Source organism: Giraffa tippelskirchi, chromosome 13 (genome assembly GCF_054371585.1).
Source record: "Giraffa tippelskirchi isolate mGirTip1 chromosome 13, T2T-mGirTip1v1.2.pri, whole genome shotgun sequence".
Classification (NCBI taxonomy): domain Eukaryota; kingdom Metazoa; phylum Chordata; class Mammalia; order Artiodactyla; family Giraffidae; genus Giraffa; species Giraffa tippelskirchi.
Window position 1 is genome coordinate 71,686,171 of NC_137287.1, and position 19,820 is coordinate 71,705,990.

A 19,820-nucleotide genomic window follows, 5' to 3' on the forward strand; every position below is an offset into this window, starting at 1 on the left:
ATTGTCTGTTGTAACCTCTCCTTTTTCATTTCTAATTTTATTGATTTGATTCTTCTCTCTTTTTTTCTTGATGAGTCTGGCTAAAGGTTTGTCAATTTTGTTTATCTTCTCAAAGAACCAGCCGTTAGTTTTATTAATATTTACTATCGTTTCTTGCATTTCTTTTTCATTTATTTCTGTTCGGATCTTTATGATTTCTTTCCTTCTACTAATTTTGGGGGGTTTTTTGTTCTTCTTTTTCCAGTTGTTTTAGGTGTGAATTTAGGTTGTCTATTCGATGTTTTTCTTGTTTCTTGAGGTAGGATTGTATTGCTATAAACTTCCCTCTTAGAACTGCTTTTGCTGCATCCCACAGGTTTTGAGTTGTCATGTTTTCATTGTCATTTGTTTCTAGAAATTTTTTGATTTCCCTTTTGATTTCTTCAGTAACCTGTTTGTTATTTAGAAATGTGTTGTTTAGTCTCCAAGTGTTTGTGTTTCTTACACTTTTTTTTTTTTTTTTTTTTGGTGATTGATATCTAGTCTCATAGCATTGTGGTCAGAGAAGATGCTTGATATGATTTCAATTTTATTAAATTTACTGAGGTTTGATTTGTGATCCAAGATGTGGTCTGTCCTGGAGAATGGTCCATGTGCACTTGAGAATAAGGTGTATTCTTCTGCATTGGGATGGAATGTCCTGAAGATGTCAATGAGATCTATCTCATCTAATGTATCATTTAAGAGTTGCATTTCCTTATTAATTTGCTGTGTTGATGATCTGTCCATTGGTGTGAATGGGGTGTTAAAATCTCCTACTATTATTGTGTTACTGTCAATTTCTCCTTTAATGTCTGTTAGTGTTTGTCTTATGTATTGAGGTGCTCCTATGTTGGGTGCATAGATATTTACAATTGTTATGTCTTCCTCTTGGATTGATCCCTTGATCATTATGTAGTGTCCTTCCTTATCTCTTGTAATCTTCTTTATTTTAAGGTCTATTTTGTCTGATATGAGGATTGCTACTCCAGCTTTCTTTTGCTTCCCATTTGCATGGAATATATTTTTCCATCCTCTCACTTTCAGTCTATATGTGTCTTGAGGTCTGAAGTGAGTTTCTTGTAGACAGCATATATATGGGTCTTGTTTTGTAGCCATTCAGCCAGTGTGTGTCTTTTGGTTGGAGCATTTAATCCATTTACATTTAAAGTAATTATTGATATATATGTTCCTATTGCCACTTTCTAATTGTTTGGGGTTGATTTTGTAGATCTTTTTTCTTCTCTTGTATTTCTTGACTATATAAGTCCCTTTAACATTTGTTGTAAAGCTGGTTTGGTGGCTCTGAATTCTCTTAACTTTTGCTTGTCAGAAAACCTTTTTTTTCTCCATCAATTTTGAATGAGATTCTTCCTGGGTACAGTAATCTTAGTTGTATATTTTTCCCTTTCAATATTTTAAATATATCCTGCCATTCCCTTCTGGCCTGCAGAGTTTCTGCTGAAAGATCAGCTGTTAAGGGGTTTCTCCTGTATGTTACTTGTTGCTTCTCCCTTGCTGCTTTTAATATTCTTTCTTTGTATTTAGTCTTTGTTAGTTTGATTAGTATGTGTCTAATTAAACTAACAAAGACTATGTGTCTGGGCTTCCCTTGTAGCTCAGTCAGTAAAGAATCTGCCTGCAGTATAAGAGACCCAGGTTTGATCCCTGGGTTGGGAAGATCCCCTGGAGAAGGAAATGGCAACCCACTCCAGTATCCTTGCCTGGAAAATCTCATGGACACAGGAGCCTGGTGTGCTGAAGTCCATGGGGCCACAAAGAGTTGGGCACGACGGAGTGATTAACACTTAGTATGTGTCTTAGTATGTGTCTTCTCCTTGGGTTTATCCTGTATGGGACTCTTTGTGCCTCTTGAACTTGATTGACTATTTCCTTTTCCATGTTGGGGAAATTTTCAACTATAATCTCTTCAAAAGAAATTTTCTTTTTCTTTTTCTCTTCTTCTTCTGGGACCCCTATAATTCGAATGTTGATGCATTTGATATGGTCCCAGAGGTCTCTGAGACTGTCCTCAGCTCTTTTCATTCTTTTTACTTTATTCTGCTCTTTGGAAGTTATTTCCACCATTTTGTCTTCCAGCTTACTGATTCATTCTTCTGCTTCAGATATTCTGTTATTGATTCCTTCTAGAGTATTTTTAATTTCAATAATTGTGTTGTTTGTCTCTGTATGTTTATTCTTTACTTCTTCTAGGTCTTTGTTAATTGATTCCTGCATTTTCTCCATTTTGTTTTCAAGGTTTTTGATCATTTTACTATCATTATTCTGAATTCTTTTTCAAGTAATTTGCCTATTTCCTCTTCATTTATTTGGACTTCCATGTTTCTAGTTTGTTCCTTCATTTGTGCAGTATTTCTCTGCCTTTTCATTATTATTTTTTTTTGTTGTTATTTTGTTTGAGGTCTTCTTTTCCCAGGTTTCAAGGGAAGTTGAATTCTTTTCTTGAAGAAGGTTGAATTCTTTCTTCCTTTTGGTTTCTGCCCTCCTAAGGTTGGTCCAGTGGTTTGTATGAGCTTCATATAGGGTGAGATTTGTGCTGAGTTTTTGTTTGTTTGTTTTTCCTCTGATGGGCAAGGCTGAGTGAGGCTGAGTGAGGTGGTAATCCTGTCTGCTGATAATTTAGTTTGTATTTTTGTTTTGTTTGTTGTTTAGATGAGGCATCCTGCACAGGGTGCTACTGGCGGCTGGGTGATGCTGGGTCTTGTATTTAAGTGGTTTCCTTTGTGTGAGTTCTCACTATTTGATACTCCCTAGGGTTAGTTCTCTGCTAGTCTAGGGTCTTGGAGTCAGTGCTCCCACTCCAAAGGCTCAGGGCTTGATCTCTGGTCAGGAACAAAGATTCCACAAGTGGTTTGTTATGTCATTAAGTGAGATTAAAACAAATATCCAAAAACAAGAAACCAAAGATGAACCCCAGACAAATTGCAGTTACTAAATCAGGCAAATAATAATTAAAATAGTGGAATATATACATATACATATACACTATGAGCAAAATGAAAACAGTCCAACAAAAATAACATACAGTAGATTGACCCAGCAAACAAAGGAAATCAAAAAGTATATTTACCAGTTAAGGACAAAACTAACTTAAGCACAAAGTGGAAAACAAAACTAAAGCAAAGTGCTGAGTGAGGAATAAAGCAATGAAAACAAAACTAACAAATATGTTGAGAGGAAAGGAAAGAAAGAAAGAATAGATATGCAAAGTTAAGTAAAGGTAGATAAAGAAGATTTATATATGTTAAAAATTAACTGCAAGGGGAAAAGAACAGTAGGAAAAGCAAACAAAAGAATAAATGTAGAAAAAATAATAGGTTTAAAAAATTAAAATTAAAAAAGAGGAAAACTCCACAGAAGTGCAAAAGCTCAATGTAGAGGCAGAGGTTTATGACAACAATAAAAAATGTGACTGAGAAAAAAAAAAGCTCAAAAACTTAATTCGATTTCTTAGTGCCAATAAAATTGACAACTACAATGGGCAGAGGGTAGAATCCAAAAGAATCTGCAGAACAAGTCAAAAAATAAGAATAATAAATGTTTTTTTGAGTCATTGCTGTCAGAGTCCTTTCCCTCGCTGGGAGTCACAGTCCACCTTACCTCCCTAGGATGCCCTCCAACATTCTGCTGATTTCTGGACCTGCTGTGGGGGCAGCTCAGATTCTAATCTGGTCCTACTCCTGTGTGTTCTTGCCTCCAATGTCCACAGCTATCAGGGCTAGTGCATTTTCTTTTGTGGGAGCTCTCAATGGCCTATTATATATTCCATAGACCCAGAGTCTGCTTAGTTGATTGTGTGGATTTAATCTGCAGCTTGTACAGCTGGTGGGAAGGTTTTGGGTCTTCTTCCTTAGCCACACTGCCCCTGGGTTTCAATTGTGGTTTTATTTCCACTTTTACATGTGGGTCGTCCACTGGGGTTTACCTCCTGAGGCTGCCTAGAAGGCCTGGGTTGGCCCCTGAGAGGGCCAGGTGTGGAGGTGGTGCAGGTGCTTGGGTCCCAGGGGTTCTGGCAGCACCAGGTACTCAGGGGGGTTTGCAGGTAGGGCAGCAGGAGATAGTGCTCTAGAAGGGTATGGCAACCAGTATTGGCCAATACACTCCAGTATTCTTGCCTGGAGAACCCTCTCTCTGACAGAGACCCCTGGCAGGCCACGGTCTACAGGGTCGCAGAGTCTGACACGACCGAAGTGACCCTTCGCGCATAGACTCAAGACTTTTTTTTCCTGTGGCAGCTCTGCCCCAGTGAGAGTTGAATGTGAAAGTGGTGCAGCTGCTTGGCTTGTGGGGACCCTGGTGACACCAAGTGTGCAGGGGGCACAGACTGCCTCCACCACAGGAGTTACAGCCCTATCAGATTCTTTATTCAAGCCTCTTGTAGCTGGCGATCAGAAGGCCTCTTTGGCTAGTCTTTCTCCATTGCTCCGCCTGTTCAGGCACTTAGAGGGCTCCTTGCCTGGGGCCCTTCTCTGTTGTTCAGCACGTCAGGCACATAGAGGGGCCCCCTGGCTGCGGTCCTACTCTGTAGATCGGCGCATCAGGCACTTAAAGGGGCACCCTGAACTACTCTGTAGTTCAATGTATCAGGCGTTTGATGGGCCAACCTCTCTATTTTTCAGCTGCCGTTGCTGGCATGTGGGGAAAGAGAGGCTATGGTGATGGCTCCAACCCCTACGCATGACTCAGCAGTATCTCCTTGCTTCCATGGCTGTTTGGCTTTCCTTCACCAGCATTTCCCACCACAATCTCTTCCCTCTCATCCCCTCAGTCCAACTCTCCAAGTCAACAGCACCCCTTGCCCTGGGATTGCTCTGCAATCCCTAAACTCCAGCTCCCAGCCGCTGCTGCTTCCAGGAGACCAGCGTTCCTCTCCAGGGTATTATGCCTGTGGCAAAGCCTGTGATTCTCTTTCCATTTAGGCTGCCACAGATCAGCTGTTTCACACTCAGCCTTAAATGTTTCTCCTTTGACTCAGACAATTGCCCCGCTGTAGGGATTGGACCCCTGCTTCAGTTCCCCAACCCGCTGAGGGCAGGTCCAGTCTGACTAACACTCCTGTTTTTCCCGCTAGTTCCTTCATCCTACTGAGTTTTGCATGGTTCTATATATTCTTTTCTACTGGTCAGGTACTCCTGTCCGCTCTCAGCTGGTGTTCTGCATGCACTTCTGTGTCTGAAGGTGTATTCCTGATGTATCTGGAAAGAGATGTACTCCATGTCCACCTACTCCTCTGCCATCTTGTTCTCTATATTCTTTTTCATATTCTTTTCCATAGTGTTTTATCACAGAATATTGAGTATTGTTCCCTGTGCTATACAGTAGGACTTTGTTGTTCTTCCATTCTATATGTAATAGTTTGTATCTGCTAATCTCAAACTCCTAGTCCATCCCTTCCCCTCTCTCCTTCCCCCTTGACAACCTCTCTAAGTCTGTGAGTCTGTTTCTGTTTTGTAGATAAGTTCATTTATCTCATGTTTTAAGATTCCATATATAAATGATATCATATGATGTTTGTCTTTCTCTTTCTGACTTAGCTCACCTAGTTTGATAATCTCTACTTGCAGCCACATTCCTACAAATGGCTGAATAGTATTCCGTTGTATATATGTACCACATCTTCTTTATTCATTCATTTGCTGATGGACATTTAGAATGTTTCGATGTCTTGGTGTCAGAAAGCATTTGGCAGGAGGCTTCCTGTGTGCTGTTTTCTGATCTGTCATGATTCCTATGTCCCTTATTAATTCTTAAATATTCAAGATTTAAGAGGAGATGGCAAACCTCTCCGGGAGACTGAGGAATGCATGCATTTCCTTCGTTAGCTTTTCCATATGATGAAAAGTAGCTATTTACAACCCTCTTCCTTTCTGATATGAAAAGTGATTATTTACAACCCTCTCTCTTTGAGCCTTATGTTTCCTTGGTGATTTGTAAGATTTTTGATCCCTATCTTTGCTGAAAAAGCTATCTTGTAAGATGGTATATATATTCCCACAATATGTTAAATAAACACCCTTGTTCCATCAGAACATAGGTCCCCGTGTTTTTCTTCATTTCTCTCTCTCTCTCTCCTTCAGGCTGATTCTGAGCATAGGGGCCTGCTGTGCCTACTTACTTGTCTGGGCTTTCAAGACCTCTTCGAGAGGGCGCCCTGAGCCTATGCAGGCGGTGCTAACTCTTTGTCTTAGAGTTATATTAGTGTTCTGCATAAACCAAAAACTATCAGCCTCTTTCCTTCTTTCTTTCTTTTACTTTCTTATCGTTGACTCCATACCACTAGGTTCCAGTCCATTAAAGGACCTCAACATCTTGGCTGTTGTGAACTGTGTTGCATGAACATTGGGCTGCATGTATGTTTTCAAATTTAAGTTTTCTCTGAGTATATGCCCAGGAGTGTGATTGGATCATATGGCAACTCTATTTTTAGTTTTTTGAGGAACCTCCGTTCTGTTTTCCATAGTGGCTACATCAGTTTATATTCCCACCAACAGTTTAAGAGGGTTCCCTTTTCTCCACACCCTCTCCAGCATTTGTTATTTGTAGATATTTTTCATGATGGCCCTTCTGACTATTGTGAGGTGGTACCTCATTGTAGTTTTGGTTTGCATTTCTTTAATAATTAGAAATATTGAGCATCTTTTCATGTGCCAATTGGCCATCTGTATGTGTTCTTTGGAGAAATGTCTATTTAGGTCTTCTGCCCATTTTTTGATTGGGTTGTTTGTTTTTTTGTTTTTGAGTTGTACAAACTGTTTATATCTTTTGGAAATTAAGCCCCTGCTGGTTGCATCATTTGCAAATATTTTCTCCCATTCTGTATGTTGTCTTTTTGTTTTGTTTATGGTTTCTTTTGCTGTACAAAAGTTTGTAATTTTGATTAGGTCCCATTTGTTTATTTTCGTTTTTTATTTCTATGACCTTGGGAGACTGACCTAAGAAAACATTGGTAGAATTTCTGTGAGCTGTTTTGCCTATGTTCTCTTCTAAGAGTTTTATGGTGTCCTGTCTTATATTTAAATCTTTAAGCCATTTTGAGTTTATCTTTGTGTATGGTGTGAGGGAGTGTTCCAACTTCACTGATTTACAAGCAGCTGTCCAGCTTTCCCAACACCACTTGCTGAAGAGTCTATCTTTTTTTCCACTGTATAGTCTTGCTGAAGGGTAAGCTTTAGCACGGGAGGGCCATGCATCATTCTCCTGAACATTGGGAGTGCTCAGAAACCTACATAGTGGCCGAACTTGGGGAGGGTGAAACGTGTGATTCAGGCTTCTCTCTTCTTTAGGGAGAACAGGCATCAGCAATGGGGGGCTGTATTGATGTCCAGGGCCTTGAGGAGAAGCCTCTGCCTGACTGCAGACCCCTGAAACAGGACTGGAGGGAGACACCTTCCTGGGACCTTCAGACCTTTAGTGATTGGGGCAGCATGTAACTTAGTAGGGAACCATAGTTAGACTTGGAGAAAGCATGCATGCCACGTGGTTGTGAAAGGACACATATATCTATGAGATGTCCCCATGAGATGTCCCAGAAATGATGACAGAGGCTTTGGGGCTGGCTGGGGAATCCTACAACAGTAAGCAGGTTCAGAGCCAGAGGACTACTTCATATTATTTTATTTTTCAGTGTTTTGTGTGGGGTCTGCACTCAGCCAGTAGGCAGAGCCCCCACCCTCCTATTGAGTGGCCACCCAGAGATGGAATGGCTTGGAGGCCACCAATGAGTAGGAACAGCCAGAGGTGGCCTCAGGGCTTAGGAAGCTCATGGCGTGGGCCCCCGTGTTTGGTTTGGCTCACGAGAAGGACATCTTTTCTGCTCAGTAAACCCTAGATCAAGGGCTGATCATCTAAGGCATGCGTGCGAGGTAGCAAGCTATCTTACATAAGGTTTCCTGGGGCAGGGTCATGCCCTCCCATCTCTTATTGGTACTTAATACATGTTATCTGTAGACTCTGATTGAATTGGATGACAAGGCCAGGACTCCTTCTTCCAGGTTAGTCTCTGCCATCCTTTAATCCCTCGTTTTTATCCCTCTATACCCACTTCTTTACCCCCTAGTAGGTCCCATCTAGTGGATCCAGAGTGAGAGGAAGCCCAGAGAAGTGAGAGAGAGTTTGCATGGAGGGAAAAACAGAAGGAATGGAGAGTGTACTTATGAATGTCAGGTGAGGACATGGGGGTGGTAACTGTTCACCTAATTACCTATCACATGACCCAGCTAGATTACTGTCCCCTCTGTACCCCTGGCTACACACGTCTGTCCTGTGAATGGTAATACAGGGTTAAAGTACCAGAACTGATATCAAAAGGAGGAGGAAAAACATCCCATAAACGTTGTCACCTCCAGGATTGACATAGGGAAGTCTCCAGAGCTCTGGGTCTGGACGTGATGTTGAGGAGACCAAGGAGGTGGGGTGATAGCAGGAAGGCTTGCGATTTTCACCATCCTTTTTTTAAAAAATATTTTATTTATTTTTATTTATTTGGCTGCACCATGTCTTAGTTGCTGCATGGGGGATCTTTTAGTTGCCGCATCTTAGTTCATCCACACTGTGGCATATATCAGAACTTCATTTTCTTTTTATGGATGAATAATATTCTGTTATCTGTATGTACCCCATTTTGTTTATCCATTCATATGTTGATGGACATTTGGCTGGTTTACCCCTTTTGGCAATTGTGAGTAATGTTGTGACGAACACTGGTGTACCATTGTGTGTTTGAGTCTCTGTTTTCAGGGTTTTTTGGTATACACCTAGGAGTGGAATTGCTGGGTCATATGATAATTATATGTTATCTTTTTGAAGAACTGCCAAACTAGTTGATATTCTTAGGTTTTGAACAGGGGGCTCTGCATTTTCATTTTCCACTGGGCTCTGCAAGTTGTTTTGATGGTCTGGCCTGTCAGGGCTACTGTCAGATATCAAAGAAAGTGAAAATGAGGTCATTCAGTTGCGTCCGACTCTTTGTGACCCTGTGGACTGTAGCCCACCAGGCTCCTCTGTCTATGGGATTTTCCAGGCAAGAATACTGGAGTGGGTTGCCATTTCCTTCTCCACGTGATCTTCCCGACCCAGGGGTCGAACTCGGGTCTCCTGCATTGCAGGTGAACTCCTTACCATTTGATCCAGCAGGGACCCCATTCAGATATCAAAGTCTAAGGCATATATGAATCACCTCTCCCATGGGTGGTTTAGCATGGGTCACTTCTATTTAACCAGAAATTAGCCACCACACCTACCCTGTACTCCTGTGAACATTTTTTTTAACTGCTATCACTGTTATATTTTTATTATAGTAAGTATTATTATAGCTACAAAGCTCTATGTGATATACATATTAAGCTTTTTGTTTTTTCTCTATTCTTTTGCAAATTCTTTTCCCATTGAGGCTATTACAGAATATTGAGCAGAGTTCCCTGTGCTATACAGAGGTCCATGTTGATATATCTTTGTTAGGTGTGTTTTTGTTCAGTCACTAAGTCGTGTCCGATTCTTTGCAACACCATGAACTGCAGCACACCAGGCTTCCCTGTCCTTCACTATCTCCTGGAGTTAGTAGCAGTGTATATATGTCAGTCCCAAACTCCCAGTTCATTCTTCCCCCAGTCTTCCCCTCTGGTAACTGTAAATTCATTCTCTAAGTCTGTGTTTCTGTTTCTGCTTTGTAGATAAGTTCTTTGTATCATATATTTTTTTAAGATTCTGCATATAAGAGGTATCATATGAAATTAGCTGCTACACATAGCCTAGAGCCCACTTAAGTTTGCTGTACTCCTGTGGACAGACATGGTTTTTACTTCTTGTCACAGAGTGGAAGGAGAATGGTTTATTTAAGGTCATTGGCTTGAGGGCTGAACACATCCATGTCCACCAAGCTTACTTACGTCTGTATTAATGTGACTAGTACCATGCAGTCCTCACTGACGACTTGATTCCCCTGTCTTTACCAACATGATTTAACGATTGTAGAAACACTTGCCCAAGAAGTTAAAAGCTGTAAATAATTTTATGGTTTTAGGAATTTCTCCTAAACCCACTTAAAACTGCTTAGCTTTTCAGCAGATAACATCAAATGACTGTTAACACACCTTGCTGTGCCCACAATCCTGAACTATTACATCAAGAACCTACACAATTCTAATGAGCCCCACACTGAAAGACCCACCTTCAACCTGATAAGTAACCTGCCCGACTCAGAGACACTGTCGAGACTGGCGAGTAATGACCTCTCTTACTGCTGGGAGCTTTGCTTTATCAACAGGTTGCCTTGGTGATATATTACGGGAGCCTGTATTTAAGCTACAATTTTACTTTTTTAAAAAAAAAATTAAACATTTTAATGAATTAATTTATTTTTGGCTGCACTTTGTTGCTGCATGTGGGCTTCTCTAGTTGTGTCGAGCCGGGACTGCTCTCTATTTGCGGTGCACAGGCTTCCCATTGCAGTGGCTTCTCTTGTTGCAGAACACAGGCTCTAGGGCTTCAGTAGTTATGGTGTGTGGGCTCAGTAGTTGCAGCTCAAGGGCTTAGTGGAATTGAAGGCATGTGGAATCTTCCCAGACCAGGGATCAAACCCATGTCCCCTGAACTGGCAGGTGGATTCTTAACCCCTGGACCGCCAGGGAAGTCCACAATTCTGCTTTATGCGTGATGCAGTTGCTCCAACCTTATTTGACCCAACATCCATCCATCCAACCATCCATCCATCCATTGATTTATTCACTTAACTGTTTATTGAGTGCCTATTGTGCATTAGGCACCCTTAGACACTAGCTCCATGATACAGCTCTTGTTTCTACAAAGTTCACTCTGGTTTAATGCTTCTGCTGTTGGAGAAAGTGGGGATTGAGAGCCACTTTCAACTTGGACCTATGTGAAAATAGAACTTTCTGCAGCAAACAGGCTGGATCCCTTTTAAAATCTGGATCTCTGGAATTTCTAGGGGGGAGGAAAAATTTTTCCTCTACCCTCTTATGTTCAGTACTCGAGGGCCTATGAATTTAAACAGCAAAAGACAGATTGTAAGGAGAAAAGGAAGACAAATTTTATTAATATTTTACATGGAGTTCACAGAAAAAAGTGAAACTCAAGGTAGACTCGATTCGGGGATTTATATGTCATCTTCAACAAAGCAAAGGAAGTTTGGGCTTCTAGGGATGATACTTTGTGGAGAAGTGATGAGGAAATATAAGGGGGAAACTAATGGAAGATAAGGGTTATGTTTTTTTTTTTAAGATTATAGATTTATTTCTTTATTTTTGGCTGTACTGGGTCTTCATTGCTGTGCAAGCTTTTCTCTAGCTGCAGTGAGCAGGGAGTTACTCTCTAGTTATAGTTACTCGGGCTCCTCATTGCAGTGGCTTCTCTTGTTGCAGAGCATGGGTTCTAGGTCCAAGGGCTTCGGTAGTGGTGGCACATGGGCTTAGTTGTTCCATGGCATGTGGGATCTTCCCAGACCAGGGATTGAACCCATGTTCCCCAAATTGGCAGGAGGATTCTTTACCACTGGACCACCAGAGAAGTCCAAGGGTTATTTTAACAAGGTCTGTTTAATGCAGATTCGTCTTGGTGATGACTCTGTCTTGGTAATAAGGATCTCTTTCTAGTACAGGAGGAGGGAAACCTTCCCCAATGGAATGTTATGCCCTGCTTTTAGGCAGAAAAGGGGAGGGAAGAGAACTCATTTAGCACTGTGTTGATTCTCACTTGCCTTCAGTTTATAATCAGTAATAATCCTGATGCCAAAGTGGTGTGTTTGGGAATGGCATATTGTGGTCCCTTTGACTTGATCTTTAGAAGGTGGGGCTGCTAGATGGTCTTAGGGTGAGTTTGTCACTCCTAATGACTACCTGACTTGTCAGCGCTGTGTCTTGTTACCTCTAAGGTACGTCTTGTTTCCAGGTACCACCTGTGCAGCCAGTGTGGAGACAGAGCCCAGGGGCTAGAAGCCAGAAGGTGGCCCAGTCCCCTGGCATGGCCCTTTCAAGCCAGGAGCCCAGTTGGTGAAATGACCCACCCGCTCTTCCCGGGAGAGCTCCCAGAGGGCTATTTGCCAGGATATATAATCAGCCTGGTGAGGAAGGGGCCCTATCAGAAGCTTTGCCAAAGAGGTATGACCTGCCAAACCGGTTTGTGAAGCAGCTCCAGCCACTTCGGGGGAGGACTGTTATGTGTCTGGATGAACACAAATCTGGACTCTTAAACTGTTCTCTGCGTGTTCAGTTTTCTTTTCACTGAAGATGCACTTTCACTTTTCTTTCTTTTTTATCTTTTCTGCAGCCACTTGAGACTCTGCAGCCACTTGAGACGCTGCAGCCCAGCCTGTTTATCTTGTGAGCTGCGGAGGCACTCAGCCCCCGCTGCGGCTCCGACCCCCGGTGATTGCATCTCTCCTAGGTAATGGGGTTTTTGACCAGCCTTTTGTGTCATGCCAAGCCACAATGGGACAGGAATGTTCTCCCCTTATTTTTATCAGATGCTTTTATTTCCCTGAGCTGTTTTGTCAAGTGGGCCTGTTTCTGATTTTGCTCCTGGTTAGGAAAGGGGCCCAGGATTCAGGGAGAAGATCAGATGCCCTGGGGTGTCGATTGGGCTTTAAAAGAATGAAACCAGAGTCCGTCACGTACGGAAGCCCAGGGCCAATGCAGTGCTGCCTCCCAAGAGGCCAGTCAATTTCAATTAAGGAGATTAAAAGCCCCGAGCACAGGGAGGGGTGATCACGGGTTTCTGAATGCCTTGCTTCTCTAGCAGCCTGAAAGCAGGCCGTGGGCCCCAGAAGCGCTGGACAGTGTCCTCTGGATCAATGGCAAGACAGCAGTGAGGGGTCAAATGCAAAAAGAGAGCTGGGTTTAGGGACTCAGTGACTCTTCAGGGGGCCCTACTGGCATATGGGGCAGGACTGACCTGTTAGTGTCCTCAACCCCATTAAGTATCCAGTCCCAAGTCACTGGGCTGTCACAACACCAGCCCACCCCTACTTCCAGATGGAACCACCCCAGGATCCCGGCAGCTACCTCTGACCTGCTGTCCAGGTTGGGAGGCAAGCTTTCTGGGGCTTTTGGGTGGAGACCTGGTTCTTCTGGTCTGGACCCTCCTTCTCTGTTGGGCGTCCCAGAGGCTCCGGGTTTGCCTCTCTCACTAGCTGCTCAGGCTTCCTAAAGGCCACACCCCAAAGTGGTAAGCACAGAGGCCAGGGCAGGATGTCTGGTGAAGGAGAAGGGCCTTTGGTATCACACAGATCCAGGGCTGAGCCACCTCTGCCTCTTGCACTGCGTTGACCCTGAGTCAGCACGTGACCACCCTGTGCTTGGTTTTGTTTGTTTTTTAAGCCCAGTGGACACCCCAAGTCAGCCTGCTGTACCCAGGCACCCAACTGAGCCTCCTTCCATGTTTATAAAAAAGAGCTTACTCCCCACTCCTGGCCTCATGAGGTTTGCCAGACCCACAGGAGATACTTTATGTACATAAACCATCCCTGATTGCATGACCCAACTTTTGCAGAGCAAAAATTACACTTAGCTCTCAGATCTGGTGATTTTTGTTCGGAAGCCAATACATCAACAACATCACAACAATTCGATGAATGTGCTTTGTCCATTGTAAATGCTAGGTGGGTGTTAAAGGACTGGACGGGAGGACTGGGACCGGGGGAGGAAGAGCAGGCAGGCTGCAGGAGAGGAAGGAGGAAGGTACCACAGGAGGGGGTGAGACATGAGGCCGATGGAAACCACGGGTATCTGTTGGGCAGGAAAGAGAAACCAGGTACAGCTTCCTGGGCAATGGAACTTCAGAGACAAGCACAGACTTTGCTGGCGACTCCAGCAGGCTGAAGCTACCATTCGCACAGCCCTTGGGGGGTGAGTTTATCTCAGAGGACTGGCTGTTTGTTAGGGCTCAGGTCTCTTCCTTCTCTTGGCTGTTTACCTTCTTGCTGCTGCTGCTGCTGCTAAGTCGCTTCAGTCGTGTCCGACTCTGTGTGACCCCATAGACGGTAGCCCACCAGGCTCCCCTGTCCCCGGGATTCTCTAGGCAAGAACACTGGAGTGGGTTGCCATTTCCTTCTCCAATGCATGAAAGTGAAAAGTGAAAGTGAAGTCTCTCAGTCATGTCCCACCCTTAGTGACCCCGTGGACTGCAGCCTACCAGGCTCCTCAGTCCATGGGAGTTTCCAGGCAAGAGTACTGGTGTGGGGTGCCATTGCCTTCTCCATACCTTCTTGCTACTTTCCTATTAACAGCACAGCCTGGAGAATGAAGGGAGCAGGAAGGGAGGCTCATTTCAGGCCATTTGGCTTCTTGTTTGATTATCTAAAGGACAGGATGGCTGCTGCAGAAAGAGACTTTATCAAGAAGGATGGGGTCACAGGGCTCCAAACCTTCACGGGGAGCCAGGTGCAGGGCAGGTCATGAACTTACCCAAGGTAACTGTTGTTGATGGCAGGGCCAGTCTCCTGTTGTCCTGCTACAGCTCCCAGCCTCCCGGGCCTGCTTCCATTCCTGACCTACTTCTCCCATGATAATTGAGAAATGAGTGATGGGAGCTGCGGGCTTCCGCTGGTTGTCAAGAGCTGGGATGGCTGCTCCTAAACTTCTACAGCATCTGGACCTTCCTCTAAAACAACAGCACAGTCAGCCTTGTCCATATTGTGTTGTATGAAAATGATCTCATTTTTTTTTTGGCCATAGTGCATGGCTTGTGGGATCTTAGTTCCCTGACCTGGGATTGAACCCAGACCCTCAGCAGTGAAAGCTTGGAGTTCTAACCACTGGACCACTAGGGATGTCCCAAGGACCAGTTTTCTTATTTGTAATGATATTTTATTGCAAATAAGATGAAAAATGAGATGATTGTATAAAATACAAGCCCGTTTCTTTTTTATGATAGGGCTCCATGGACCTAACACTGCTGTTGAATTGGCATGGATGCCCCTAAGTGCTGCGCTCATTCTTGCGATCTGTCTCTATCCCATTCTGGAACAGTGTTTGAGCCCTCAGGGGGCCTCCTGCTGCAGACCACCCTTTCAGTGAGGCTGTTTAGATCCCCACAGAAACCGTGCCACCAGCCACGGAGCAGTGGTGCCTGAAGCTTCCAGGCCTGAGTCAGAGAGTAGAAGGCAAAATTGCCTGCCTCTCCGACTTGTGAGCTGTGTGAATTTGGGTCAGGCATTTAACCGGTCTGTGCCTCAGTTCCTGCATCTAGCAAATGGAGGCGATGGTAGCTGCCCCTCCTCAGGGAGATTGTGAAGATTAAGTGAGGTGGTGCCTGGCAAGCACTTCACATGGTGCCTTGTTACTCTGTCCTCTTCCTTCATTAGAAAAAGGGCCCCATTGGAGAGGCAGGACCCTGCCCCATGAAAGAGGGACGCATGCCTAACAAGAGCAAAGGAGCCTCTTTCACAAAATCATAGGATGTCCGAACAGAAGGTCTGTGTGGATGCAACTTCTGGGAACCCAGACAGGAGTGAAGGTTTCCCTGGAGAAAATTTCCCCGGCAAGAAGCTCTGGAACAGGAAAGCTAGGATGACCAGACTAGTTGACCAAATGGCTCGAATTTCAAATCCTGTGTTCAGACTTGCCGAGGGATGACATCCTGACCAAAGAGAAGACTGATCTCCATGGAATCTAAGATAAAAATCTAAGATAAAACACGACACACGTGAGCACTGAACAGTTAGTATGTCTGTGGTTTCTGGGTTTCGCTCAGTAAGCCTCAAAGGCACCATCTTGGGCATTGAGATGAATGTCAGGAGACCTGGGGCCTCTGACATTGGGCCATCAGCACCAAAGTGGCAGCAGAGGCACCTGTGTCCATTTGCTCAGACTGCTGTAATAAAGTCCCATGGACCAGGATGCTTAAACAACAGAAATTTCTTGTCTCGTGTTCTGGTGGCTAGACATGTGAAATTGAAGTGTGGGCAGGGTTTGTTACTTCTAAGGGCGATAAGGGAATTGTCTGTTCCAGGTCTCTCTGTCTTGTGGGTGGCCATCTTCCCCCTGTGTTGTCGTTTTTTTTTAATTTTCATTTATTTATTTTTGACTGCGCTGGGTCTTTGTTATTGCACACAGCCTTTCTCTTATTGTGGTGTGTGGGCTTCTCACTGCAGTGGCTTTCTTATTGTGGCTCACCAGCTCTTAGAGCTCGGGCTCAGTAGTTGTGGCCCACAGGCTTTAGTTGCTCAGTGGTATGTGGGATCTTCCTGGACCAGGGATTGAACCCGTGTCGCCTGCATTGACAGTTAACCACTGGACCACCAGGGACGTCTCCCCATCCCCTCCCCATGTCTTTGCATCGTCTTCCTTTTGTGCATGTCTGTGTCCAGATTTCCCCTTCTTACAAGGACACCAGTCATATTGAATTAGGGCCCACCCTAATCATGTCACTTTAAATTAATTACCTCTTTAATGGCCCTATCTCCAAATACAGCCACATTCTGAGGTACTTGGGATGTAGGGATCCAGCATATGAATGAATTCTGGGGCCAGTTCAACCCATTGCAGTCTTTTACTAACTGGTCTCAACTTCACCAGCAGAGAAATAATGGGTGAGCCTGTGGTTCCCCAGATTTCTCCCACCTTTAAGCAGCTTAAGGTTCAGCCTAGAATTGTGCATTGACCTGCCAAATGTAACTGAATGTGTGCCTTAGACCATGTCATCTTTCCAGGTTAACATTTATTTATAAACCACAGATAATAAAAATAACATCTATTTGTCTCCCTCAGAACACTTAAGGTGTTCTGAGCCTTAAATTATGGATGCAGCAATTATGCCTTTCAGAACCAAGCAAATCAGTCCTTACGACAGACAACTCAGGCAAACCAGCCAGCACCACCACCAGCAGCACAAAACAAGCTTTCAGACCCACACGAGAAGACAAGACTGTAATGCCTCCATGACAACATTGCTTTATTGATGCAAGGCAAGGAAAACTACATTAGATTCTATTGATTCTCTTGGAGATCTAATAATATGCTTTATTCAGATCTTATTCACATCCCTCTTCCTCCACAGGGCTGTCTCAGGAGCTGAAATGGGCCAGTTACAAACAGAATTGGTTCTGCCGTCATAGAAAACCACAGAAGTGAATGTATTTTTCAGACACAAAAGCTACCACGCTTTCTTTGGGAAACAAGGCACAGGTGAAAAAAAAAAAATCTCACTTCTAAACAGAATGGAAAGCATGGCTAACTTGAGATTTATTTGATTACAGTGCCTTTCTCCGGGCTAATCAGTTTTAAAACCCATTTCTATTGGTGCTGATGAGCCAATAAAAGATCCAGAAGAAAAGATTATATCAACTCAGAGAAACAAGGTTGTTTTTTTTTTTTTAAAAACATTGAATTAATGTTTACACCACTGAGTCAGATTATTTATACATAGGCTATAGGTTTTGCATCTCCAGAATTTGTTGGCACTCAGAGTATGATAAATTGTACCTGACTCGTGAAAAATCATCTCAAGAAAGATTTTTCCCCCTAGGAAATATGGAAATGACACATGGTGTGTACAGCCAGAAACAACAAAAGGAAAGGTGGGTTTTGAGCTGTCACAGTGGATGGTTAAGAATTTCAGCTTTGGGGCAGAAGTTTTGCTCAAGTCACATCACCTCAAAACCTCATCGTCTTCCTCTCTAGAACAGGTTCCACACTCAGGGTTTTCTGTATATATTCAATGGGATAGGGACTTTCCTGGTGGTCCAGTCATTAAGAATCCACCTGCCAATGCAGGCGCATGGGTTCGATCCCCGGTCAGGGAACTATATCCCACATGCCATGGGGCAGCAAAGCCCACATGCCACAACTAGAGAAGCCTGAACACTGGATAGAAGACCCAGCACAGCCAAAAAAATTCAGTGGGATAATACATGCAGAAAGTTCAACATTAACCTCCCAGAGGCCAAATCAGAATCCAGTAAATGCCAGTGTCTCTATCATTATTAAAGGGAATCTTTGCACGCTTTATCTCTCATCTGGAAAAAAATCACAAAAAAGGATTAAATTTGTTGGGTAAAAAAAAAGGTGAATCTTGGGTCCCCCTTAGCACATGTGCACTCCATCCTTTCTAAAAAGTGAAGTTTGTAAGTTCACAGGTTTTAGGGAGAAGGGGTAGCAACCAGAATGCTCCTACATTACTGGTGGGGATGTCAAAGGTCACAGACGTTTTGGAAACTCTTTTGTGGCTCCTCAAAAGTTAAACATATATACAGCCCAGAAGTCCCACTCCTAGGTGTATACTCAGGAGAAGTGAAAATGTGCATTCATACAACTTACTCAAAAACTTACTCATAAATGTTCACTTCAGGATTGCTGAAGTGTTATCCCTCAGTCACGTCTGACTCTTTGTGACCCCATGGACTGTAGCCCCCCAAGCTCCTCCGTCCATGGGATTCTCCAGGCAAGAATACTGGAGTGGGTAGCCATGCCCTCCTCCAGGGGTTTATCCCAATCCAGGGATCGAACCCGAGTCTCCTGCATTGCAGGTGGATTCTTCATCGCTGAGCCACCTGGGAGGCCCTAGCCAAAAGATGGAAAGACACAGCTCAACTGTCTATCAACATGATAGATAGATAAAATAGATTTTTAAAAAATGTTGAACAGCCATACCATGGAATTTTATTTGGCAACAGTAAGGTGTGGACACAAGCTACAAGTGGATCAACCTTGAAAACATGATTCTAGTTGTGAAGAAATCAGTCACAAAAGGCTACGTACGGCATGACTTCATTCATACGAAACATCCAGAATAAACAACTCTATAGAGACAGAAAGTAATTAGTCATTGCCTGGGGCTAGGAGGGAGGGCAGGTATGGGGAGTGATTGCTAATGGATATAAGGTATTTTTTTGTGTGTGTCATTTATCTTAATATTTATTAATATTTGTTTGGCTGTGCCAGGTCTTAGCTGTGGCATTCTGGAACTTCCATCTTCATTGCAGCACTCAGGTTCTTTTCAACTGTGGCACGTGGGATCTAGTTCCCTGGTTCTCCAGGGATCAAACCCTGGTCCTTGCATTGGGAGCACAGTCTTAGCCACTAGACCACCAGGAAAGTCCCCAGGGTTTCTTTTTGCAATGATGAAAATTTTCTGGAATTAGATAGTGATGATAGTTGTACAGCTTTGTGAATAATCTCAAAAACACTGAACTGTACCTTCTAAGATGGTGAATTTTGTGGTTTATCAATTGTATCTGGAAAAAAAATCAATGAATGGTTAATGTGGGAAAAAAGAAAACAGAGAAGCCAATATTGTCATTGTAGCATCCAGAGATAATCACTGCAAATGCTTTGATGTAGATTCTTCCAGGCTGATGCAATATATATATTAAAAAAAAATAAAATTATACTGTACATACTATTGAATGAAAATTTTGCTTTTTTTGTATTACTGTCACTTTTCAATATTAAGAAACTGCCTCTCTAAACATAGGTGGCATCTGACTCTGAATCTTCTCAAATTCTTGCCTTTCTACTTCCCTCTGCCAAATTGTATTTCTTCTCTTTCCAGAGCTTTCTTAGGACTTTGCAAACAAATCTGTTCACCTTGGCTCACCAAAATGTGTTCAGTGCTTACTGTCACAACTTGACCTATGTTACAAGCTCTTTCATTCATATCCATGATTTCAGTGGAATTGATCCCTAACTCCATATTTTTATCTTGACCTCTACCCCATAGACCTTTATCTCCAAATGCCTACTAGGAATTCCCACTTAGACATTCATCACTGACACTATCATAAGACTCAAATCGAACTCATTATACTTTTCAGTCCTCCGGCTAGGCACAGA

General features: G+C 43.4%; 1 long non-coding RNA gene across 1 annotated transcript in view; it reads left to right on the top strand.

Annotated features, from left to right (window-relative positions):
• Nucleotides 1-19,394, top strand: part of LOC145531352 (uncharacterized) — an 87,612-nt gene extending 68,218 nt beyond the window's left edge. Inside the window, exons 2-6 of the long non-coding RNA XR_014072372.1 lie at nucleotides 11,941-12,149; nucleotides 12,319-12,435; nucleotides 13,787-13,895; nucleotides 16,813-16,954; nucleotides 17,047-19,394. This is a non-coding gene — a long non-coding RNA (uncharacterized LOC145531352). The remainder of the gene's footprint in view (nucleotides 1-11,940; nucleotides 12,150-12,318; nucleotides 12,436-13,786; nucleotides 13,896-16,812; nucleotides 16,955-17,046) is intronic.
• Nucleotides 19,395-19,820: the final 426 nt, after the last annotated feature.